Source organism: Sinohyriopsis cumingii, unplaced genomic scaffold (assembly GCF_028554795.1).
Source record: "Sinohyriopsis cumingii isolate HCF-2022 unplaced genomic scaffold, ASM2855479v2 utg003118l, whole genome shotgun sequence".
Classification (NCBI taxonomy): Eukaryota; Metazoa; Mollusca; class Bivalvia; order Unionida; family Unionidae; genus Sinohyriopsis; species Sinohyriopsis cumingii.
Window position 1 is genome coordinate 59,912 of NW_028316400.1, and position 27,410 is coordinate 87,321.

The window sequence follows — 27,410 nt, forward strand, 5'->3', positions numbered from 1 at the left end:
CTTCAAATGAACATCATAGACCCTTACCTTCCATCACATGATGCACCAATAGGTCAGTGTACCGGTATATAGTGTTTGTTATTATGATTTCAAATGAATATCATAAACCCAGAACTACCATTGCACAATGTGCCAGCAGGTCAGGGTCAGTGCTGTTTGATTTTGGAGCTTGATGTAGTGCATGACTGATCTTGCAAACTCCAAAATATCTAATTGTTTGCAGTGGACCACCATTAGTACATGGTATGGACATATGAGGATGCACATGTTGATAAATTATGTTTGTGGTCAGAGTTATTGCCATTTAGGTCTTGCCACTCATTAATATGAATACAATTCATTGCAGTGTTTTGACAGATTAATATTATGGTCATCATATGAAGATCACATATTGTCAAATTATAGTTTTTGTCAGAAATATTGATATTTTTCTCTTGTCACTGCATATTATTAATGCAATTTGTCTCAGTGTTTTGACAGATTGATGCTAATGTCAGTATCAGGAGTTAAGGTTCCAATGTCAATACGAGTTTCCATTTTCTCACAGACAGTTTCCAATGTCAATACAACTTTCCATTTTATCACAGACAGGTTTCATTGTCAATATAACGTGCCATTTTATAACAGACAGGTTCCAATATCAATATGGCTTTCCATTTTATCAGACAGGTTCCAATATCAATATGGCTTTCCATTTTATCAGACAGGTTCCAATATCAATATGGCTTTCCATTTTATCAGACAGGTTCCAATGTCAATATGGCTTTCCATTTTATCACAGACAGGTTCCAATGTCATTATGCATTTCCATTGTATCACAGACAGGTTCCAAGTCAATAAAACTTTCCATTTTATCATAGGTTCCAATGTTGAAACAGATCATCTAAGTAATTTGAGTAACTAAAGACACTTTGTATGATTTATTTCCCATTAGGCTATTGATATTTTTTCTACATTCAGATTGCATGAGTCACTTGTGATGGCACTCATTTCAGCATCTGTGCTTATGGTTGTTGTCCATCACTAAGTTGTGAGTAACATTAAGTTATTTCTTATAAAATGATGTCATTTTGTACTGTCTTGTTTGCTTAAAGTGCATTTTCAAATATTACTGCCTCCTGGAAAGTGCTATGTTTGTAATGGCACCATTGTTCCCAGCATTCTTTGTTAATGAGCATGATTTGATAGCATTCCAATTTCTAATACCAGTGACAGTGAATCTTGCTTGTCTCCATCAAGTGTAATTGTAACATATGGTATAACGGTACCAATTGCGCAAGTCCAGGTTGGCAGAGCTTAAGGTGTATCGACCATTGTATTCAGAATTAAAGAACAACACTAGCTGTGATTGGTGCATTATGTAAGAGTTGTACTTTCTGTTTGGCTTTTAAAAAAGTTGAGCCTCTTGGCAACATGTGAGTTTGTGTTAATTTCTATCTAGATCATATTTTGTATTTTTTATGATTTTTTTAAAATATGGTACACATGGCTGAAAATGGGCTTGTTGTGACTAGATAACTCTTACCACTGTCTAGTTCCAGTAGAGTTATCTATCTTAAATGCAATGGAGTACCTGGTTATGTCATTGTCAAATTGACAATCTAGCATTGTTCTCTATGACAGTGTGTGACATGCATGCTCAAGTAGGACAGAAAGTATATTTATTTCACAAAACATTACCATTGAGGTATATGGAAAAACAATTGGTACCGTGATACCATATAAGGTGCCTTAAGCATGCAGAGAGAATAAATAGGATCCAGTCATTACGCCATCAGTCATCTGTTCTATTCTGCACCATCAATGTAAGTAAGTGCTTCTGCTATCTGGTGATTTACAATCCAAATTTCGATATTACACCACTGAACTCAAAGGTAAGATCTGTACGTTAAACCGAACAAAAGCATTTCAAACATTTGGTACTATTACTTTCATATTTTGACTCAATATTGACATTCTAGCTATTATCTCTTGATTGTAATTTAATCTAAGTTCATTTTTTGTAAACGAAGATGTTTTAATGTGTTTATGCAAAACAGAAAATTGACAATGCTTGTTGGAACACTTTCATTGTCAAATGCTAAGATTTTCTGGTGCATATTTTTGCACATTGTTAAACTCTAAAATTCTGGAGGTAAGTCTTGCATGTATCCCTCAATAACAAATTAATGCCTATATATAAGTTGTCAACTTTAAAAAACATGAAAACATGTGAACTTTGTCATACATTCCTCTTAAATTATAAATTGTGTCTGTAATTCAAAATTTTGGAAACGCAACCTTATTTAGATCATTACCTCCTGAGAATTTAACAATTAAGACAAATTTAAATGAGATAAAATCATTACAGAAATTGTTATTTTCAAAGTTGTCATAATTTATTATAAATCCAGATTTTTGGTGAATCCCAATTTTATAATTTTGTCCAGATTTTGAGTCACCACAACTTCTTAGATGGGCACAATCATTTTAAGAAATTATATATATATATATATATATATATATATATATATATATATATATATATATATATATATATATATATATATATATTAGAATATGTCAGTTACATATCTTTTATACGTCACCTTGACAGGATTTTAATATTTCTTATTGTACCAAATTTTACATTCCCAGATTCTGACATGATCTTGGAAGCTCTAAAAACCTAGTTTTTATTGTCTTCCTATATGAAGTGCAAGTCTCCACATAGTGATAATATAAGCAATATTATTCATTTCACAAATTAATTTACAAAACATAAATTAGGTATTTGTTTTGTTAACCTTTTTTTTAATCGCCTCAGAAAAATTATAATAATATTATATGTCATTTTAAGAACACATGAAACTGCATTTTGTTTTATGAAGAGTGTAATAATGGTTAAGACTTAGAATCAATAATATTGTGTGTAAATGAAACTAGAATTATCTAAATAAGGAAAGAAATAAATGACAATGAAAGGCAAAACAAAATATAGTCTTTATTTATTTTTAAGATCATAATAGTACATATTTCTTCTTCCTTCCCTGTGATCCCTAGTTTCATCTGGTATTTATTATACAAACAAAATATCAGTGACAACACCACTTGCACATTCCTACCCTCTTTTGAGCTCAGGCCCATACCAAGCAGCCATGAGTGTGTTATGACTGGAAGAACCTTGTCAAACAGTCATAACACATGGTATCTGATGTTGGATCCTGAAAAATAAAATTAGAACAAAATGGTGCAAACTAAAAAGGGTTAAACTTACTTAGCTGAATTTAGAATTGTTACTTGTAAACCTGATATTGGTTTTTGTGTGAATTTGTGTGTGGCACTATCAACAAGCATAATTCCAATATTCCTCCAATCCATTTTCTCAGTTCCACTCCTGCCCTTGGGAGGGGGCCATGGAATCAGAACTTTTGATAGGGGCACATTTTAGTGAAGTATTAGTTTGCAGTTGTTTTCTTCACTTGTATCTCTATTATTTCTTTACTTAATGAGTACTTCTCTTTCTATGTGTACAAAGTTTGTCCCAGAGGTATGTCCCTGTACCAATTTTCCCCTAGAGTTATGTCCCTGTACATGGTGTTGGACCATGTAATCCAGAAGTTGGATTATTTTATTATTATTTTATTATTTTTTTATTACATCCTTTTTCATGAATAGTTGTCCATATGTCTGTACTAGTGTAATGTTCTTTAGCCATCAAACACTGTTACAATGCTGCTCTTAGACATGATACTCTGGTCAGTGGTAGCTGTGAAGATTGTGTAAAAATTTCCAGAAGATTCACCATTTTCCTGGGGATCTGACCAGGGGATACGATTTGTTCCAAATACGTTTAAAATAATTCCATATAAATTAGTGAGAACCCTGCCCAATAACCATATATTATTATTATTATTATTATTATTAATATTTTTATTACTGCCTTTACAATTCATTGAATATTTTTAATACAATACAAGGTACGTTATGCACACAAAAATATGTGTTTCTGGTTGGCTATCAACCATGTTTGTAAGTGTCAACACTAGCATTCTTTCCATCCATGGTAAAAAACAATGGAATTTTTTTTTAAATTCCCCAGACTGATTTGTTTGTATAATTGAGATAGGGTTTTTTTTTTGCTCATACTTTGAAACACTTAGTACATTACAATGCATGTACTTACAAAAATAATAAACTCTACAACATAAACAACATCATTATGCCCCCACTATAAATAATGCAAGTATTATATTATCAATTATATATTCCATCCACCCTATAAGGGATCAAAGCATTATATTTTCTCTTATATATAATGCACCTTGTGTACAGTACATTTATCACCAAAATATAAAAAATCAGGGTTTCAATTTCCCTTATGTAGTACCCCTCATTATAAAGGGTATCTTATGACCTTATGTTACATACATGCCAATTCTTATGCTGTTGTTACAAAAACATTTGTTACCTTTGATGTATTTTTGTAATTCATTCATTGCATTTTAGTAGCTGGCATAATTGCCTACTCAGTAAGAATATTATTTTCGCTAGCAAAAATGGAAATACAAAGTTTACAAGAGAAGAAAATTATACCTGCTGAATATAGTGGATCTTTGTTTAATTTCTGGATGATTTGATTTATTGCAATTTGATTTGAAGATAATTTGCACTGAAATACTTGTAAATATCCAATGTTATACATTCTACCAGAACACAGCATAAATTGTAAACTTATATTTTATGCATCATTCTTTCTATACATTTTTTTTTTCATAAAGAAAAGAAAACTATAGCAAAAGAAATGAATTGCCCATTCTTTTGATTTTATCACAGGTTGTAACTTATAACTATTAAAACAAAAAGGACAATTATATTCATTTGAAATGACTATTTATTTTACCAACATGACGAATTCTCTTCTTGTGGTAGTCTTGTCCAAAGGAGGTAATGCAGGCTGTCCTGTAGGACACTTCAATTCTTCATTAGGTTGAAGCAAATGTTGCCAGGAAAGTGAATTGTTTTGTTTCACACATATTGTTCTTCAAACAAATTTAAAAGTTTTATTTTACAGATGTTATCAGTATTTGAACTTTAATATCAGAACCTTAAAGTTAGTCTTTACTTTGTGAATACAATAGGACTTGTAATGAAAGTGTAGGTGATGCAGGCATTTGTCCATGTTTGGTTGTACAATTTGTAAATGTTTCTGGAAGGAGAAAATTGATTTCAGGCCCGTATACCTTAAAATATTAACAATTCAAGTAGCAGAATTTTACTGAAGATTTTGAGTTATTACTAACCATTGAAATTACTCAGACACTCCTACTCCAGACTTGGAGTTCTTACTCAGCACCAGAATTACTCATACACTGTTATGCCAAACCTGGAGTTATTACTCAGCACTGGAATTACTCATACACTCTTATGCCAGACTTGGAGTTATTAGCTGAAATTGAAACTACTAAAACTTTTACTCCATACCAGGAGGTTTCACTTAAATTTTCAGAGTTATCAATATACAGGTATTTAAAACAAGTGAAAAGAGAGTGTTGAGTATTCGACTAGAATGACAGTATTGAGTATTCAAGTGTAATGACTGTGTTAAGTATTTAAATGGGACCATAGTGTTTACTCAAGTGGAAGGATAATGTTGAGTATTCAAGTGGAATGATTGCATTGAGTATTCAAGTGGAATGGCATTGCTGGATATTCAAGAAAAATGTTGAGCATTCAAGAAGAATGACTGTGTTGAGCATTTAATAAGAGTGACTGTGTTGAGCATTCAAGAAGTGTGACTGTGTTGAGCATTCAAGAAGAGTCATGGTGTTTAGTACTTAAGTGTAATGACAATGTTGAATTTTGGTATGTCATGATATTGTTGAGTATTCAAGAATAATCATACTACAGTACACCCTCATAAGAGGCAATAATGGTAACCACCTTATACGTGAAGTTACCTTTGTTTTTAGGTCTTTATGTACAATATTTATATTGATTAGTGAAATGAAATCTTGCATAAATATACATACTATATTATATATCAAAATTGTCTTAGATAATGAAATGGTATCCACGATTATTCATAATGTTTTATACAGATAATATTATTTAATGAAATGACATTCTTGTCTTATAAACATGTCTATGTTATTCTGAGCTGTCTTACAGGGAGGGTATACTGTATTTTGTACTGGTAAACATGTTTATAGTAATCACTGTGCTAATGTCCAAAAGTGACCTATATAGATAAGTGGCATTTATTACAATGTCAATAAAGGAAACAATCAATCTGTTTTGTTTATATGCTGCACTGAAACCCATAAACATATTAATATTGCTACCACAGCTACACCTAAACAAAGTAAGGTATGTCATATTACTTCTACTACTTAAATGGTATAATCAACTAAAATTAAAGCATCTGTTTTAGACTAAAATTAAAAATCCTATATCAATCTGATTAAAATCAGATCTCCACCATTATACATGGAGATCTGACAGTGACCAATTAGAGGTCATGTTCTGGTAATTGCTAATTGTGTCAACCAATCAGATTAAGTCTTATACCATTGCAGTGTGGATGAAGAGCATGAATGTGTACTGAACAATTTGATTCACTTTCTTATTTTGAAAGCTGCATTGCCGTTGGAAAATTCAAAGGTCACCAGAACATGACCCTTAACGGGCATCATCAGATCTTCATGTAAGACAGAGTAGATGTGATTTTAGTCAGATTCAATCCTATTTTAGACTAAAAGAGTCCAGCCTCGGCTAATGTTGGTACGTGAGAAAGCCTGCCAGTAGCTTCTCGTGGGTCGGTGGTTCTTCCCTGGGTTTTCCAGGGTTCTTCCTCCACCAATTATACTGTCCGCCATGTATAGCCTATCTTGTGCTGAAAATGGCATTAAACCCTACAACAACAACAAAAAATTAGACTAAAATAAATAATTTTAAAGTTTATGAAAATGTAAATAATTCATTATTAAACAAGAATTAAGATTGATATAATAGACTAAAATTTTAAAAAAATGATTAGACTAAAATTAAAAATCCCATATTGGACTCAAAAGTCAAAACTTGGTAACCAGTAAATGACTAAAATTAAAAATTAGATATTAGACTAAAATAATATAAAACAACATCTAATTAACTAAAATTATAAATTCTATATTAGCATAAATTATAAACTCTTTTTTGACTAATATTAAAATGCTGTATTGGTCAAATTAAAAATGCTTTAGTAGACTAAATAAAAATTATCTATTGGACTAAAATTTATTATGTTTTATTAGGTTAATATTAAAATGTTGATATTAGAGTATAATTAAATATTGTATATTAGACTAATTTTATAAATTCTATGCTGGACTAAATTTAAAATTATATATTTATTAGATTAAACTTTAAAAATCTGTATTTGACATAAATTAAAAATTATATATATGACTGATTTCTTTAATATATTATGCTCAAATTATAAAATCTGTATTAGACTAAACTATAAATTATATAATAAACTAAATTAAAAATGCCATACATAATAGACTAAAAATTAAAAATCTATATTACACTAATATTAAAAATTATAAATTAGACTAAATTAAACATCTTTAAAGGAAAAAAAATAAAACATTATGTTAAGACTATTTTTAAAAAGTATAAATTCTATATCAGACTAAAATATAAAGTTATATAATACACTAAAATGTAAATCTATATATTGAACTACAGTTTAAATTCTGTATTAGACTAAGAAAATCTTATTTCATAATTACTAAAAACCAGTTCAAACTAGTAAAATCTTATTTCAGAAATAAACATAATAGCTAAAACCAAATGAAACTAGTAAACTCTAAATAAATAATTGAACATATCCCTAGAAACCAAATTAAACAAGTAATGCACCATTGTACTCTGTGCTGTTTTGCTACTAAATGTGTCTTAATAGTCAGTTCAAAAAGACTTATATCTAATGTTCATGATAAACTAGGCAATATGTTCCAATCTTATATTGCCTGATATAACAAGCGTTTGAAGCTATTCTTCTAACACATGGTGTAACAATATAATGATATTAGCTAAATAGAACTGGACCTCATATAATATGTATCCTTTCTTTTTATAAGCAGCATTCAGTGACATTCCATATAGTAGCTTAGTTGAAAGATATCTAATTAGCAATACATATCATTATTTTGGTTGAAGAACAAAAATGTGATGAAAAAGACCAAGCAATTTGCTGATTAAAACTATAATTGGCTAATATCCATGAAGGAGAACTATTTTGGTCAAGATTAAGTTGTTATCTGACTAGCTATAAACTGTGCTCAATGAGCAGTGGTTGTCTGACTAGATACAAACTGTGCTCAAGGATAAGGTGTTGTATAACTACATAGAAACTGTGCTCAAGGAGAAGTGATTGTCTGACTACAAATGAACTGTGCTTATGACAAGGAGAAGTACCGGTAGCTATCTGGCTACATAGAAATTGTGCTCAAGGAGAAATAATTATATGACTTCATACAAACTTTGCTCAAGGAAAAGTGGTTGTCTAACTACACATAAACTGTGCTCAAGGAGAAGTGGTTTTCTGAATAAATATATCCTGTTCTCATGGAGAAGTAGTTTCTGACTACATATAAACTGTGCTCAATGAGAAGGGGCTGTCTGACTACATAAATCTGTGCTCAAGGATAAATGGTTATTTGACTATATAGAAAATGTGCTCAATGAAAAGTGGTTTTCTGAGTATATAAAAACTGTGCTCAAGGAGAAATAGTTGTCTGACTACAAAGAAAATGTGCTTAATAAGAAGTGGTTATCTGCCTATATAGAAAAGGTTATCAATGATAAGTGGTGTTTTAACTACATATAAACTGTGCTCAAGGAGAAGTGGTTGTGTGACTATGTATAAACTGCTAAAGGAGAAGTGGTTATCTGACTACATAGAAACCGTGCTCAAGGAGAAGTGGTTGTCTGACTATATAGAAACTGTCCTCAAGGAGAAGTGGTTGTCGGACTACATATAAACCGTGCTCAAGGAGAAGTGGCTGAATGACTACATATAAACTGTGCTCAATGAGAAGTGGTTGTCAGACTACATATAAACTGTCCTCAAGGAGAATTGATTGTCTGACTACATATAAACTGTGCTCAGTGAGAAGTGGTTTTCTGACTACATATAAACCGTGCTCAAGGAGAAGTGGTTGTATGACTACAAAGAAACTGTGCTCAATGAGAAGTGGTTGTCTGACTATATAGAAACTGTCCACAAGGAGAATTGATTGTCTGACTACATATAAACTGTGCTCAATGAGAAGTGGTTGTCTGACTATATAGAAACTGTCCACAAGGAGAATTGATTGTCTGACTACATATAAACTGTGCTCAATGAGAAGTGGTTGTCGGACTACATATAAACTGTCCTCAAGGAGAATTGATTGTCTGACTACATATAAACTGTGCTCAGTGAGAAGTGGTTTTCTGACTACATATAAACCGTGCTCAAGGAGAATTGGTTGTATGACTACATAGAAACTGTGCTCAATGAGAAGTGGTTGTCTGACTACATATAAACTGTGCTCAATGAGAAGTGGTTGTCTGACTATATAGAAACTGTCCACAGGGAGAATTGATTGTCTGACTACATATAAACTGTGATCAAGGATAATTGATTTTCTGACTACATAGAAACTATGCTCAAATAGAAGTGCTTGTCATATTACATAGAAGCGGTGCTCAAGGAGAAGTGATTTTATGACTACCTATAATCTGTGCTCAATGAGAAGTGGTTTTCGTAGTACATATAAACTGTGCTCAAGGAGAAATGGTTATCTGACTGCATATAAACTGTGCTCAAGAAGTGGTTTCATGACTACATAGATAGTGTGCTCAAGGAGAAGTGGTTGTCTGATTACATGGATTTTTAAAAGCAAACTTGTGAACATAACAATTGTAATCCATACCTCTTATAACTGTAATGAAAACAACACAAAGTGTTTCAAACCTTAGTATTGCTGACCAGTTTTCATATAGTAAGAGAAAGACTTGTTATTTATGTGTTTTGTTGATCCAGAATATACAGAAACACAATGGAAAATGATACCATTATTTGGTTTATAAAATGGGTTATAAGACCCTAAAAAGTATATAAATTTCAGTTTTTGATCATAAAGTTAGCGTTGTACTTAAGGGCTTTACAGAAAGGTGTCACATGACCATATCCATGATATGATATAGATATAGTTATTCTGATGGGCTTCACAGTGAGAAATCACATTACCATGTCCATGTTATAATAGAGACAGCAGTATCCTGATATGCTGTACAGTGAGGTATCACATGACCATATCCATGCTATAATAGAGACAGCCATATCATGCTATGCTGTACATTGAGGTATCGCATGACCATATCCATACTATAATAGAGACAGTACAATACTAATGGGCCTTACAAAGTGGCATCGTGCCACCATATCCATGTTATAATAGAGACATCATTATACTGATGGACTGTATAATGAGTTATCACATGACCATGTCATGTTATATGCGAGACAGTAGGTTACTAATATGCTTTACAGAGAGGTATTGTGCTGTCATATCCATGTTATAATGGAGACTGCATTATACTGATGGGCTGTACAGTGAGTTACCACATGACTATAATGACAACAGCATACTGGTAGAATTGACAGTGAATTATCACTGCACATATTGTTAATATTTATATCCTCATTGACCAAAATATACAGGGCAGTCATTGCAGGTTATATATCAATTTGGCCACTTGTATTAATTGTATTCAGCTATGCATTGTATTATTAGTATGATGCATATGACCTGAAGAAATTATAAAAAAATTATATATCACCCCACCTGAATATCCAGAGTGCATACAAATAAAATTGCATACATGAAGTAGTCTGTTTATAAAACGCATATTGTCTTATGTGAGTATTGTCATTATGTATACAGATTGATGACAATTTCTCATAATTTCCCTCTTTCATCTTGTAACCAACTTGGCTCCATGATATGATGGCATCATTGGTTTGTTATCAGTCTAGTCCCATGACAGTGCCATCTAGTGACCATTATAGCTCCATGACTTTGCCAGCCTGTGACTAGTCAAGCTCCATGACTTTGCCAGCCTGTGACCAGTACAGCTCCCTGACAGCTTCAAAACCAATATGGCTCAATATCCGTGCCAACTTGTGATCAGTATGGCCTAATGATAGTATCAGCATGTGACCAGCATCACATCAGTAATCACTGTAACAAGGCCTGGAAGCAGGGGCCCTGAGGGGCCGAGTGGTCTAAGGTGCTCTCTGTTACAGCTCACTGCCATCTCACCTATGTCTGCATGGGTTCGGGTCTCAGATACAGCCAATTTGGGTATGTCAGATAGCTTGCCAGTAGCTTCTCGAGGGTCGGTGGTTCTCTATGGTAATTTCCCGGGTTCTTCATCCACCATTTATACTGGCCGCCATGTATAGTCTGTCAAGCAGCGGGGGGGGGGGGGAACAGACCACTTAAGGGAACGGTCACCTTGTGTTTGGACCAAAAAAAATAATGACCCTTCATAGAGGTCAATACCACGTCTACGATTATTGTTTGTCCCCAAAATAATTGTAGACGAGCCCCCTCTGTTGTTCAGTAATCCTGGGAATCTTCATCTTAATCTTGGGAATCTTCATCTGAATCCTGGGATTTTGTTCTATGTTTCAAGTAATATTCAAGTTCTGATGGTGGTTTTTCTATTTTTGGATTTATGTTTTTTCTTTTTCTGTAATATATCATTAAACTTCTGTATCGATCTCCACCGCAATTTGTGCAAATCTGATATAATCCTCTAACGCCGTTGTTACATCCAACACATCTTCGTGGACCAGCATGAGGATTTTTCTTTATAAGATAATTACGTTTTTTTGCAATATTCTCCACGACATTTTTTATCACATTTATTCGTGGTTCCTTGACGCAGCCACGCACAATTGTTCATTATCTTAATGATATCTTTTTAATTCAGTTTAATTTTATCATCACCCCTGTTATCCAAATATTTTATCAAGTCCAATACGATATCTTGTTCTTGGATCGTGTAAATTTATTGTTATAAACCCTTGCGGAGTAGCTTGCGCTCGTAAAAAGAAATTTCTGAATTTAATTATATCCATGTCACCGCTGCACCAGGTTTGATGAATATTTCGCAACGTATGTGTGTCTACGCCATTAAACACAACTAAAATATTACAGTTATCTCTGATCACTTTTGGTATCTGTGTGTATCGTTGAGTAACATAAATAACGTCGGTATTTTTATGTCTACCTCGAGAAAAAATCCTGGCTGGGTTTGATTGTTTGTCCAGCATTACATCGTCGTATACAACTAAATTATTAATAAGTCCGTCTATGGAATCAACTGATGGTACTTCATCAATATCGGTTATAAACTCGATAACGTCGTTAGCGTTTTCATTAAAATCCTTAAGTACAGTATAACATCGCTGATGATCAACTGACGGGGCTACCAAATATAATTTATCCCATTTTAACCATCTCATTATAAGATTAAGTAACAACTGTGTCTTTCCACTTCCAGATGGTCCTATTATTATCATTCTGATGGAATTTGGTAACGCAGGATGGTGCTTGACAGGTTTTTGTTTTCTTGTCGCTGAGAAATCAATTATATCCATGTTGTATAAAATATATATGGATTTATATTGCTTACGCTGTAAAGTTAAAACTCCAACCACTGATTTAGCTACGGTTATAACAAAAAATAAAAAAATAGCATATGGTGGAAAATGTTCTATATGCGGTAGAAAGAAATTTTCTTTTTTACCTAATAGGCGCGGTGGTGATATTGCTAATTTGATGTCAAAGTTTCCAGGTGCTCCATGGGCTAAATACAGCGGAGAAAAACATCTACCAGGATATAATTATTGCGGTCCTGGTACTCGACTCGATATCAGGCTTGATAATCAGGATCAACCAAAACCAGGCGATGAACCAGTAAACGCTATTGATCGAGCTTGTCATGTTCATGATGTAGCTTATAAGAGTAAAAATCTACAAAATAGGCATATTGCAGATGTGAAATTAATTCATGCGTTAAATGCTATAAAAAATAATAATATCAAAGAAAAATTAGCTAATTGGTTAGTAAAATCCGCGATGAAAGGTAAATTAGCGCTTGGGGCTGGTAATTAATAATGGAATCGATTTATTATTCACCAGTTGGATACTGGAAGGGTAAAGCAGCAATTAGTAAACTCGCTGATGCAGCAGCGGTTAAACATTCTACTGCTAAAGCGTGGTTATCCAGGCAGGCAATATGGCAAATTTATCTACCACGTCCTAAGCAAATTCGATTTGCTCATTTTAGTGTCAGTGTTCCTAATGAGGTTCATCAAGCTGATATTCTGTTTTTACCACATGATACTGTACGTAGGAAAACGTACAAATACGCGCTAACTGTTGTTGATGTTGCAAGTAGATATAAAGATGTAGAACCGTTAACGACTTAAACAGCAACTGAGGTAGCCGACGCGTTTAAACGAATTTATCAACGAGGTGGTGGATCACAAGGTGGTCTACGATGGCCACAGCTACTACAGGTTGATCCTGGCAAGGAATTTCTTGGTCCAGTATCATCGTTGATGAAACAACATAATACCAAAATACGACGAGGACATACTGCAATTCATCGTGATCAGGCAACTGTTGAGCGATTTAATCGAACACTTGCTGAGCGGTTATTTGGATATCAGTACGCAAAGGAATTTATTCAGGATACAAGATCTCGTGAATGGGTGGCAAGATTACCAAATGTGATAGCTGCATTAAATAATGAGATTACTCGAACGACCAACATGAAACCTATTAATGCAATTACAAGCGCGCACATACCTACACAACAACGTGATTTTTCAGCACAACCATTATTAGGTAATATCACTGTTAGGTATTTATACGAGCCCGGTGAACTTGAAGGCGGTAAAAAAAGAGCAACTGATCCTATTTGGAGCGTTACCAGCGTTACCACACATAAGGTATCCACCGTGACAAGATCCTCAGGTAGACCCGCAATCTACAGACTGGATTCGGCTGCTCCTCAACGTGGATTTGTGCGTGAACAATTACAGATAATTCCCTATAACACACAATCACCACCAAAATCACTTCGGTGATTTCGATCACTTAACTAGCACCCAAGGCGCTGGCGCCTCTACGTCGATTACATTCAAGACAGGTCAACATTATATTGTCTCGTGTATGACCAGGATTGTTATTTTTTCTATCTACGGTAAATTGTCTTGGATCATTTTTCAGATACCGCCATAGCATTACACAATTACAACTTGCGCAATGATTATCCTGTTGTTGTTTCAGCGCATTAATAAAATCAACATCAAGTTCAAAATTGCGTTTATTTTTTTTTTATCACACTGTTCATAACCATATAATTTTTTTCTTATTATATCATCGTCAGCAACATCATCACTAATCACTGACGAGTCCATGACGATTCGTCTCAATTGAGATATTTTTCTAACTCGAGACACTGCGAGATAAACCAAGTTCGACCATTCGATGTGATCATCAACGATCCAAACAACTGTATCAGTAATAGTTAATCCCTGAGATGAATGAATCGTCATCGCGTATCCAAGCGTCCACGGGGATTATCAGCACGTAGAGCATCTTCAACAACATCAACATCAACTGCAACAATATCATTCAATACAAGATTCTGTTTCCTTTTTGACTCTCCTGGTATATCAACGTCGATATTTTGCCGTCGCGTATCTGCTGGTCGATAACATAACGGAACTGACAACGTTGGAAACTTTTCTCGTTGTAACTGAAACAATTCCCGTTGAAGTTTATCACGAACTATCTTTCTGCTTGCAACTATCAAATCGTTTGGTCGCCACGTTTGCAGAAAGTCTTTCATGGGTGTTTCTGAAATTATTTCACGCATTATTTCACATTGAATTTTATTCGGTTGTAGTCTGATTAATTTTTTAAATTCCTTCAACGCTGCATCAAGTGCTCTATGATCATCAGATACTTCTTCAGCATGGTCAACGAAATTTTTCAGCCAATCATGTGGAGATGGTCCAGCTACGGGTGGTGGTTGACCATGATCGCCGCACATTATCACGGCAGTATTTCTTGTTAACAACCAATCAAGAAATGTTTTTAATGTTTCTAGCGGTACAGTGCATATCTCATCCCATATTATGATCCTTGGAATGTATTTCTCTCCCATCCTTAAAGATGTCCATGTATCACCCTTCCATCGGACAAAGCTGTGATAAGTACAGGAATTAACACCGCGTTGTTTCATCTCTCTCGCTAGTCTATGTGTAGGTGTTAGTACAATCATATCTGAATTCTGAAATAGTTCGATAGCTCGAGTGGTTTTACCAGAACCGCCAGGTTCGTTTAGATAAACCGTTTTGTGTCTAGTTATTGGATCGTATACCGATGGTAACAACGAAGTTGTCAACGTTTGACATGTTTTACAGTAAATATCTTTAACCGCAACATCAGCGGATTCGGAAAAATCGAGCATATATTCATTTTTTATTCTCCAAGAACCCCACGATGTATGAGTGCCTATGTTTAATCCTTCTAACAGTGTTGAATGTTTTTTATTTATATTAAACGAATCAGTAGCAACTCTGACGGCATGCGTAGAAACCTTATTTATCATCGATAATAGATTTATTGAAACATACGCGAGCATCGATGATCTTAAATGAGGATACTGAGGTGACTCACCGTCCATGTAGCTCACAATTGTACCTAGTTTATTTCCATTTGACAAGAAAACTGTTTCTCGACTTATAAACGTGTTCTTGTTCGTTGTATCAACGATTATAAAATCTAACTCAGTATCGTCCATGATCAATCTTGCACAATGTCGTCTGTGATCATATGCTGCTCCTTGTGTAAACTTGCCAATTATTTTTCTACCAAGATCCTTCGAATCGGTTTCGTCCGAATGTGGTAACCAAACCTCGGTTTGTTTTCGATATGATATAATTGCTTCACTTACAATCAACCGTGTTAATATCGTATAATCAAGCATATACCGTAATAGTACTATTGGTGTCCACATTTTTTCTGAAAAATGTTTTCCAAACCAAACATAACAAATTGGATGAAGTCCTTTAGACATTTCGAATGATTCGATACGAGCGAATCCAGTTAGGTCAAAATCCGGTAATGGTCCATTTATCGATACTCGCGTCATTTCGTGCGTCGGATGACCGAATCGCTCAAAATACACAGAACAATCTCCGTATCCAAGAAAGCTTCCGGGATAACACGCAACCATATCAACTGAAATAACATCTCTGTGATCGTATTTAGTATTCCACAATCCGCCGTGTCCATATTCGACACAACTAGATACTATGTCATTGAGAAAATCAAACCGAGTTGGTTTCCACGAATTTTTCTTTCTAGCAAAATGAGCCGCAACTGACGGAACAGTAAAGCAGCTGCTCAATAATTCGTCAGCGTCATCAGTATATTGCAGTGCAAGATTTTTCATTTTTTCGTGAAGAGGATTTGTTCGATAAATAACGCCATTTGGTCTCACAAACTGATCAAATTTCATATCTGATTCGTCGTTAGAACTCTGAAATAACCATACTGACACAGGATCGTTTTTACTTATTTCGTTAATAAAATCAAACATACCTCCATCAGAATTATCTGGGGGATAACATTTAACAGTTCGATTTCGTGGAAACACTGTTACTGCGTTAGTCCACGCGTGTGCGTTATGATCAATAATTGTAATTGAGGCTCCTTTTGATTTATATTTTGATTCATACAAAATCTCCCTTGTTATCGTCGCTACGGTTATTGGAAATTTTAATATTTTTCCTAACCCATTTACATCTTTGATAGACGCACTGGTATCTTTAACCATATCTCCCCACGTGTTTATTATTTTACGTCTTTTATCCGTCAGACCGTTTCCACGGACCGCGTTTGTAAAATGTTCTGTTACTCGTTCAGCCACACAATTTATTTTTGAAAGTTTCATCGGTGATAGTTTATCAACGCTGGGTTTTTCATTTATCACATAGATTCCATAAATAACCGCGGTCACAGGATATGCTCGTTCATAATACGGTTTGTCAATGCCAGTCAATAAACCTGGTTTGGAATTTCTACTTAGCACGACAGTTTTTTTATTACCGTGGACAGGATCATATTTGTCACGGATAATCCAATCATCTGTTTCTGTCAACACGACGAATTTTATTCTGAAAAGATACTTGAGATTATCAAGATAGTTAATGATAGTTGCTGCTCGTTTGTCGTTCATCATAGCGTTAATGATATTTTTGTTGCGTATAATTTTGAACGTTGACCAGACATGAGATGCACCATCTGTGTGAAATTCTTTCTTGGCGTCGTGAATTTTATTAATCAAACCTCTGTTTTTCGGATCAAGCAAATATTTCATCGGTAGTCCAGGAGATATTCTGTCAAGATTAAATCTATTTCCACTTAAGGGTTTTATTTGGGATAATCTATCGAATTCGTTCATATATTTCAAACAAATATTTAAATAAAGAATATATGTATACAATGTCTCAATGCAAATGGCTCATGGTGGGTTCACTAACTCGTTGTAATAAATCTTGCAAAAAGGAATTTTGCGGACAACACATGCAGTTCGTTAACCGTGGAAGCTTAGGACCAATACCATGTCTGCGATGTGGTGCTGGAGTGCGAGGAAAAACAGAATTATGTGGAAAGTGTGGTGGTAAACGATACAGAGAGCTTAAAAGATATTATGACAAAAAAAATAATAATAGTGAAAATGCTATAAAATCCGTGGAGGATTATATATCAAGATTTCAGACAAACAATGATTTAAACAAATAATATTATTATAATGGAGCAAAATAAATTTGTCCCACATCCTGTCATAACAAACTATGAATCAAATATTAACGGTGTCATTAGACACTGTAAGTTAAAAAAACCGGTTGGTTATATTACTAATGCTGGTTATCTAATGTTTACTGTTGGGAAGAGAAAACATTATCATTGTCATCGTTTCATATACGAATGTTTCTTTGGAGTAATCAAAGACGATCTTGTGATCGATCATACTGACGGGGATCCTCAAAACAATAATTTATCCAACCTTCAGGTTATTACATATAGCGAAAACTGTGCACGTGGTAATACTGGAAGATGTAAGACAGTTTCTAGAAGAGTGGTAAATTCTGCGAACATAGAAACTGGTGAAGAAATTATATTTCGTTCCATGTGTTCTGCTGCGAAATACTTTGATATTAATCCGTCTTCAGTACAAAAAGTAGCAGAAAATATAACCAGATCTGCTTTCTCGAAAAAATATAAACAGAAAATCACCTTTCAGTATCAATAATTATCATCTACTTCGAATTAGATCTATTTTTTGGGGGGGGTCAGAAATTATCATTATTATACTACTTATTTTTTGATTCATGAAGGGAGGTAATCATATACAACATCCAAGGTCTGTGATGCCTACCCGTTTATGATTTCTAACTTACAAAAATGTACAGTTCGTGTATTTTTCTGTTCTTTTCGTGAAATATTTAGAACAGCGCAGCACGTAGAATACATGTGCATGTATATTCCAGCTTACTGAGTGCAGAATCCAACGTCTAGTCTGTATCGATCGTGGGGTTAATTTTAGATCTACAGTACAGCACAGGGATCCTGCGTGCATTTACTCGATTACAAATACGTGCATATAGTATTTGGAATTAAAAATCAGTAGCATTTTCCTTGTTCAGTGCAGAAATATAATGCGAGATTGTGTACGTGTGTATGTATGCGTATGTGTGGTTCGAGTAATATTAGCAACTAAATACTCCCTTGACTATGACACGGATTTACGAGTGGGAAATCTCGTAAATATATTTCTCCATTGAACAGTTACAGAGAGGACTGAAAATCTCGTATAGTCACAGGAAGGATGAAAACATCTAACAGTTATATTATAGGAAGGATGAAAACATCTAACAGTTAGATGGCGTGGTATAGTAAATAATCCAGCTTTTATAAATTAACTTGTTCGGTGAAAACGTATTTCTTGAACTCAGAATTGTATTGGTTCCTTAGCTATATATTAACTTCCGAAACATATGTTCGTAACAAGGTTCGATAGCTCAGTCAGTATGGTATTGGACTGTGATGCTCGCGGTCCAGGATCGAATCCCCATGGCTGACAATTTGTCGGTGGTGCGCATAATTGCGATTTTTATAATAATGGGGGAACCGCAAAAATCCGCCGCTCAGCAAAATTCAACCACAATATTGACTGGTGGTTGATACATTTTCGTATCACCCACTGGATTAATTATTGTGGGTGGGATTTTGCTGAGCGTATATGTTTGTACCGTCCTTCATTCATTGTATATATCCATTTCATTATATATATATATCATTGTATATATTCATTTCCTTAATTAAGTTATATGTTTGTGCCGTCCAATGCATAATCTGAGCTCGCTAATACACTCGATAGGGGCTCTTCATTCATAATCTGAGCTCTCTAATACACTCGATAGGAGCTCTTCATTCATTGTTGTCCTTGAAACATCCCGACGAACTCGCTAAAGACTCGATAGGGGTTCTAGGGATAATTTATTTTTATTTTAAAGATTTATATACTAAATAATGAACCATGAAAATATCAATGATGTAATTGTTGCTATCAAAATACTAGAGGAAAACGGAGTTAATATATCTAATGAACTAAATCCTGAAAAAATAGTTTATGATTTTGAGATTTTACAAGAACGTAAAAACCAAGGAATACACACACTATCATCTAAATACAAGCTCATGAAACGGATTCAGGCGGCAATGTTTCAGTCGCTAGCTACCGTAGAAGACAATCAGGTGAAGGAATTCATTCCTCTCTCTGCCGCGGTAGAAAGAATTAGATCGTTGTTATCCCACGAGTACGAGGAAAAGAAAACAATTTATACTCGCATAAGACTATTAAGAAAAATTATGTTAGCGAGCAACCCCGTCCAAAGTAATAATTCTGGTGAAAATAACTCGCTCTGACCACGTGCAGATTATATGTATTTCTGAGATTATATTTATTTCTGAAATTATATTTATTTCTGAAATTATTTTTATTTTCTGAAATTATATTTATTTCTGAAATTATATTTATTTCTGAAATTATATTTTTTCTGAAATTATATTTATTTCTGAAATTATATTTTTTCTGAAATTATATTTATTTCTGAAATTATATTTATTTCTGAAATTTTGATGGGTTAGTTGGTACTTAGATTTATGTGAAATGATCAAATTTGTAATTTTGATGGGTTAGTTGGTACTTAGATTTATGCAAATCAATCAAATTTGTAATTTTGATGGGTTAGTTGGTACTTAGATTTGTGCAAATCAATCAGATTTGTAATTTTGATGGGTTAGTTGGTACTTAGATTTATGTGAAATGATCAAATTTGTAACTTTGATGGGTTAGTTGGTACTTAGATTTATGTGAAATGATCAAATTTGTAATTTTGATGGGTTAGTTGGTACTTAGATTTATGCAAATCAATCAAATTTGTAATTTTGATGGGTTAGTTGGTACTTAGATTTATTATTTTTTCTGAATTATTATTTAATTATTCTGAATTATTATTTATTTATTTCTGAATTATTGTCTATTTTTGAATTATTATTTATTTCTGAATTATTATTTATTTCTGAATTATTATTTATTTATTCTAAATTATTATTTATTTCTGAATTATTATTTATTTATTCTGAATTATTATTTATTTACGTAAAATGATCAAATGTATAACTCTGATGGGCTAGTTGGTACTTAGATTTATGCAAATCAATCAAATTTATAACTCTGATGGGTTAGTTGGTACTCAGATTTATGCAAATCAATCAAATTTGTAATTTTGATGGGTTAGTTGGTAGTCAGATTTATTATTTATTCTGAATTTGATGTGTTAGTTGATGACTCAGATTTATTATTTATTATTAGTTATTTTGAACTATTATTTATTTCTGAAATTGATGGACTAGTTGGTACTCAGATTTATTATTTATTTGTTGGTACTTAGAATCGAAGATTCTTATTTATGTAAAATGATCAAATTTATAACTCTGATGGGCTAGTTGATACTTAGATTTATTTCTGAATTATTATTATTTATTTCTGAATTATTATTATTTATTTCTGAATTATTATTTATTTCTGAATTATTATTATTTATTTATAATTCTGATGGGTTAGTTGGTACTTAGATTTACGCAAATCAATCAAATTTGTAATTCTGATGGGTTATTTGGTACTTAGAATCGAAGATTCTTATTTATGTAAAATGATCAAATTTATAACTCTGATGGGCTAGTTGGTACTTAGATTTATTATTTATTCTGAATTTGATGTGTTAGTTGATGACTCAGATTTATGTGAAATGATCAAATTTTCAGAAAAAAATATAAAATATTCAAAAAAGATGAATTTTTCAACACAGTTACCTCATCAGATATATTTTGCACCAATATTTTTATTTATTTATTATTTTTTTTAAGTTGATCGACTTTAATACAGGAGTGTGCATAATTTAGAATCTGATCTCTGTCACAAATGATCTCGATAATATGTTCTCGACGGAGTTCATCTAACTGTTCTTGTGTTAATAAGAAATCCTCGCTTCCATATTCATCAATAACTAAATTAACGTTAAATTGTTCTGTGTTTTGTGAAAACCATGTTCTGATGGCGTTTTCAAGTGCTTCTTTGTCATGTATAAAAACCCTCACGTGCTGGTACATTATATAATATTTATTGGATTAATTTAGAATCGAAGATTCTTGATCAAAGATCTAAGACTTTACATATAAATTTCTCACAAACTCTTCTCCACGTAGGTCAATTAAGCGATTAAGGTGGTCTGTGAGTTTGAAATTTATTCGTGACAAATGCTGATTATGCGTGCGTAAATAAACAGGATTGGTTGGTACTTGCACGATCAAATCCGCAGGGGGAACTTGTGGTGTAAATGTATATAAAATATATCCTTGTTGAGCTTGATTTGATTTTCCAAGATCTATTTGATAACTGCCTTCTATTACGTCACAAACTAGATTAACCGCGATTGTCGATGTTATATTAACGATTCCCGGAGATACGTGTCTTCCACCGCCGAGTGGATCATTATTATATCTAAGAACAGTTGGAGATGAGGCTAGTTTTCTCCACGCATCGAGTATTTCAGAAAAACTTTTCGTGATAAGATCCTTGAGCGTTTTTCTTAATTCGCCGGTTTCAAATACTGGTAGTGTAAATTTTAATAATTCTGCTTCAGTTATTTTATAATGATCAATATATGCTTGTTTGATACTATTTTTTTCTCCTGTATCTATATAATCATTAGCATTTACTATCTCAATAATGCTCTGATTAAAATATTTAAGATCTAATACAATTTGATTTAAATGTTGTATCGTTACAATGATCTGATGTTTTAGATCGTCATTAGGATACTCCAGGATATAGGTTTTAAACAACTGTGCTAGTGTCGTTAATGTAGTTGTGTATTCAATTCTAATTCTGTTAGCATGTAATCTGAGATATCCTTCATAAACGATATTAGTTGCAGTTTTTGCATCAAAATCATAGATAGAAAACGGTGGTAAAGGATATCTTTTATCATCTTTCAAAATGTAATAATTACCCACCCACCCCCATGGATACGAATCTCGGTATTCTGGAGTTGTTATAAAACTGGCTTCGTCAGTAAGAAATTCAATTAATTTTGGTTCTGGTGGTCCTTCATGTACCGGGGAAACATCAGGCCAACCTAGTACGGATCTGATTGAAGATTGGTGAATATCAACGGCATAATCAGGAGAATATATCTCTACCGTCGAGGACAGCGTCGGCTCATGAATATTAATCGATATTTTTGCTTCCTTTCCTGTTATTGATTTTATTCTACATTGAAATTCATCATTGATCTCCTCGATCGCATAACTACCAGTGGGTATTCCAACAACAACCCAGTCAGGTGTTCCATCGGGTTTGTTTTTATTAGCAAATACGAGCGAATTATTTGCTGGTGTACCATTAAATGATTTTGATTTGATATTTGGCCAGCTGTAATATACCCGTAATTGCGCTAGTGCAATTTCATTAGCGTGAATTGCAGTTGGAAAATCGATATTAAATTCAGGATTAATCGAGCTTACCGAGATCATCGTTGTCTTGTGCGGGGTTGTGTTAGTCACGATCTGCTGGAGTAATTCCGTCATTATTAATACTTGTATCTTTAATACCGATACCTTCGTCGTATATTTTAGTTATCATTGAAAACTCGAAATCAGATATAATTCCATCACTGAGACTTGCTGATAACAACGAGGATAATTTCGAGTATGCTACCGTCGCTGTGTGTAATTTTATTATGTAATAGGATAATTTTTCGTTCGTGCAAGTACATATTTTTTTTGCGATGATATTAAGCACACCTGCAATCGTTGTTGCTGCACAAACAGAAATGGTCACAGCTACTGGTGCCATCATTGTTACCGTGGATAATATTATTCCAGCTCCAGCAACAACAGCGGATACTGAATAAACAATCACGTCGACGATAACTAATCGTCGTCGATATTTTTTTACTTTTACTGTATATTGTTCGATTTGATCTTTTAGCGCCGCCTGCCATTCACGCGCTTGATTGTACCTGTATTGTGCACCGTCCATATATTTTTATGCAGTAACCAATTGAGGTGTTTCAGCTACAAATTACAAACACCACCAGTAAGATGTTGCGGTTAATTTCTTATCAGCTGCTTCCAGAATAAATATTTCTTCAGTTCCGTTATTTAATATAACAGATACAACCTCAGAAAACCTGTCGGTGGAATGAAGCCATGGATACGTTGTGAAGATCTCAAATCGCGCAGCACTAAACACAGACAGCCTGTACACGCCAGTGACTGTTGCGGTATATTTGATAGTATTATTTTGCTGCGACCATGTTGCAAATCCCGATGATACCGTGCATACGATGTTTGTGATATGTCCGGGAGTTATTCCGGCTGAGATTTTAATCAGACTGGTTTTATTGACGATCTCAGGAATCCCCGCTACGATGTCTTGCTGTGTTTGTTTAATCGTGTCTAGGTTAGTTTTGATATCAACGAGTTTCATGTCAATGGCGTGCGGAGTGCCGAAGAATTTATCTATGGCATCATCGGTTTTTTGAAAATTTCTTCGAAATCTTCCAAAAGCGCCTGCGTGAACATCATACTCGGCCCGTAACGTGGATAATTTACCGTCTACGGTGTCGACGTATTTTTGTGTTGCTGCGTCTTCGTCGGATGTTGGATCTCTTAAAACTACTATTTTATTTCCGTTCATGCTAAGTTCACCTGTCATTACGTCACCGGTATTTTTTACGCGATTAGCAACACTTTTTGCAATTTCATCTCTGATGGTTTTAAGTGACATACTTGAATCCCTGATTTTGCCGTTGTCAGTAAACACAGGAATATCATCCGTAACTGCACCAAGTACTCGTCGAATTATATCATTCCATTTGATATTGCTTATTTTTAGTTTACCATGTCGATCTTGAAAAATAACAACCTCATCTGGGTCAACTCCAGCCAGGTTCATAACGTCAGCGAGGTCATCCTTAGTCGCGTACTTTGACAAATCAACATCGCCGGATTTTCTCTTAACGCGTGAAGAAGATCTTCCATAAATATCAACCATTATAATAAGACCTGTTGTTTCAAACGCTTTACGCGCAACGAATCGGTTGCTTATATAATCATGCACGATTTTATGTGGCGGTTTGGATGATTTTGATATAGCGTTAAGTACATTAATTACTTCACGGCCGCATATTGGCGGATCTGTCAGTGTTTGTGTGGGTAACGTTGAATACCAAACTTTACAACCAGAGGTTGCTGCGTGGAGTGGTGCAACATACTTGATAAATTCAACAGGTGGAGCTAACCCGTATGAATCAAAATAAACGATTCCACGTGGATCAACCGCGTATGATACCCAATGAGTACCAGGTCCAGAACGTTCATCGAGATTAATAATACCTGTTTCTAGTTTGTTTGGTTGTTTTGGTAATTGATCTCGCATGAAAACACCTCTGAAGTTTTTTATTTTTAATCGTTTAGCAGCATCAAGTAAATCAAAATTTGATGCTGGAGCGTCTAACGTGGAAGCCTCAGACCCTTTCCCCAACGAGATCCTGGCAATCTTATGCCGCGTCCCTTTTTTTTGTATCCTTGCCCTGTTGCTTTCTTTAGTGCCATTCCAGCAGCTGTTCCAACAGCACCTAACGCGGCTGCTTTTGCTACGGCTGGAGCAGCAGCAGCTATTAACGCTGGAATAGCCGCAAGAAGTGGAAATATACCACCGGTTTTAACCATGTCTTTGATGGCGCTCGGGGAAAGATGAAATTGAACTCCAGTTTTTGATTCCAGGGCTTTATTGAAATGTTTAATCCGATTATTTGTCAACGATAATTTGTTTGGACCACCACCAATTTGATCTCGTTTTAGTGATATTTTAGTTCCACATTTGTTGGTGGTTTTTGATTGAAATTTTTTGACCTGACCAGGAGTCAGAGTAACATTAACATGACCATACGACATTTTTATATAAAATATATTTTTCTAAATAACACGATTAAAGATTTTCCACCGGTGCATCAACGACCCTCATTCGACCACTACCACCTTCACGTAACATGGCTTTATCGCTAAGTATGACCGCGATTGCTCTGTAGAAGGCACCAGCACCTGGTGGGTTAGTAACACGAGCTCGAAAGTGTATATCAACGACAGATTGTTTGGATAAATCAAGATGCTCCAGCGAAAAATAATAAATCGGATATAGACTTGTAAAATCTAACTGTGATATTTGCAAACCAGTATCTATATTTTGATCACGTCCCATGAATGACATTAAACGATGATATGCGCGCTACATGATTTTGATCAAAATTTTACAATATATCCTCGGCTGGTTCTTGATGTCCATTTATCCGTAAGAAAACTTCATTAACTCCAAGATTGTCAAATATCATATGTGAATGTTCTTGATTATTCGTGCGGTCATTATTTTGCAGCGCAATAAAAATATGTCGTGGTGAAGAAACACCCTGTTGTGATGCTATATGCCATGTAAATAAACCATTAACATTACTTTGAATAGCATCTGTGGTTACTGTTAACCATGATAGCAATGATTTACCGCCTTGATCCATAAAAGAAAGTAATTTGTGTTCCTCAATAATAGATGGAGTCATTACTGGCATCCACAGTGAAAGTTTTGATATATTCACTTTACCATTAGCAACACCAGCACCTCGCCAGATTGCATCATTATCATCACCTTTTCTTATGAGCACAATTGTGTGTTTAGCTCCAAAGATGACCTTTCTAACATTTCTGCAAAATCCAAAGATGTGAGATAATGGAATTGCACACGAAAAATTTATGTCATTTCCTAACAGCGCTGCACGGCGTGTTGCAAATCCTAGGTTGTAAGTCGCATTAACGCTTCCTATAATATCAAAAACATCAGCTGGTCTGTCTGCGTGTTCAAAATCAACTGGTTGTGGATCAGATGCAGTGTTTCGTGGTGTTCGTATTTTGGTATACTGAACATGATCAGCGTTGTTGGTAATATCCTTGGCAAACATCATTGTTGGACCGGCTGATCTTGTAAATTCGTCAGAATATCTCGCTAGACCAATTATTGTTGTGGCAACATCAACATCCTTCTGAATTGATTCAATATTTTTTCCATCAATCATGTATGTGGCGCTATCAAACAACGCCATAATCCCGTTGTTGACAAAACCAACACGTAAATTAGCAGCATATGGCGTATTAGCTACAACATTCGTTACAAGTCTACCTTCTACTTCAGTAAATGCCTCAGCGGGCAAGAAATATCTACTTGTGTCATGAACCTGTAATTCGATTCTCCCCCGCTGATTTGGTTGTATTGCGTCATAAGAATAAAACTGATAATCACGTATAGATTCATACTTAAGGACAGGTGCCTCCATATCAAATGCTGGGTCTGATTCGCGCCTGAACATTTTTATTATAATTACCATTTTTCCAAATGATGATCATCGTCCACGAAGCCCGCTTCCTGCTATTAAATTTGCTGTTATATTTTTTTCTGCTTCTTCAGATATCGCCGCTAGTTTTTGATTTGCAGCCTGATTTATTATTCTGCTGACATCTGCTGGCATAATTTCAGTACTTGCCAGTTTTACTGGTGGTTGTTGTTTTCGTCGCAATAATCGTGCTAGTCTTTCTTTGATTGCCGAAAACGCCTTACCATTGCTC

The 27,410-nt window shown here is 34.3% G+C and overlaps 1 long non-coding RNA gene across 1 annotated transcript in view; it reads right to left on the bottom strand.

Annotated features, from left to right (window-relative positions):
• Nucleotides 1–2,966: 2,966 nt before the first annotated feature.
• Nucleotides 2,967–27,410, bottom strand: part of LOC149769875 (uncharacterized) — a 37,535-nt gene continuing 13,091 nt past the window's right edge. The window contains exon 2 of the long non-coding RNA XR_016419031.1: nt 2,967–3,203. This is a non-coding gene — a long non-coding RNA (uncharacterized LOC149769875). The remainder of the gene's footprint in view (nt 3,204–27,410) is intronic.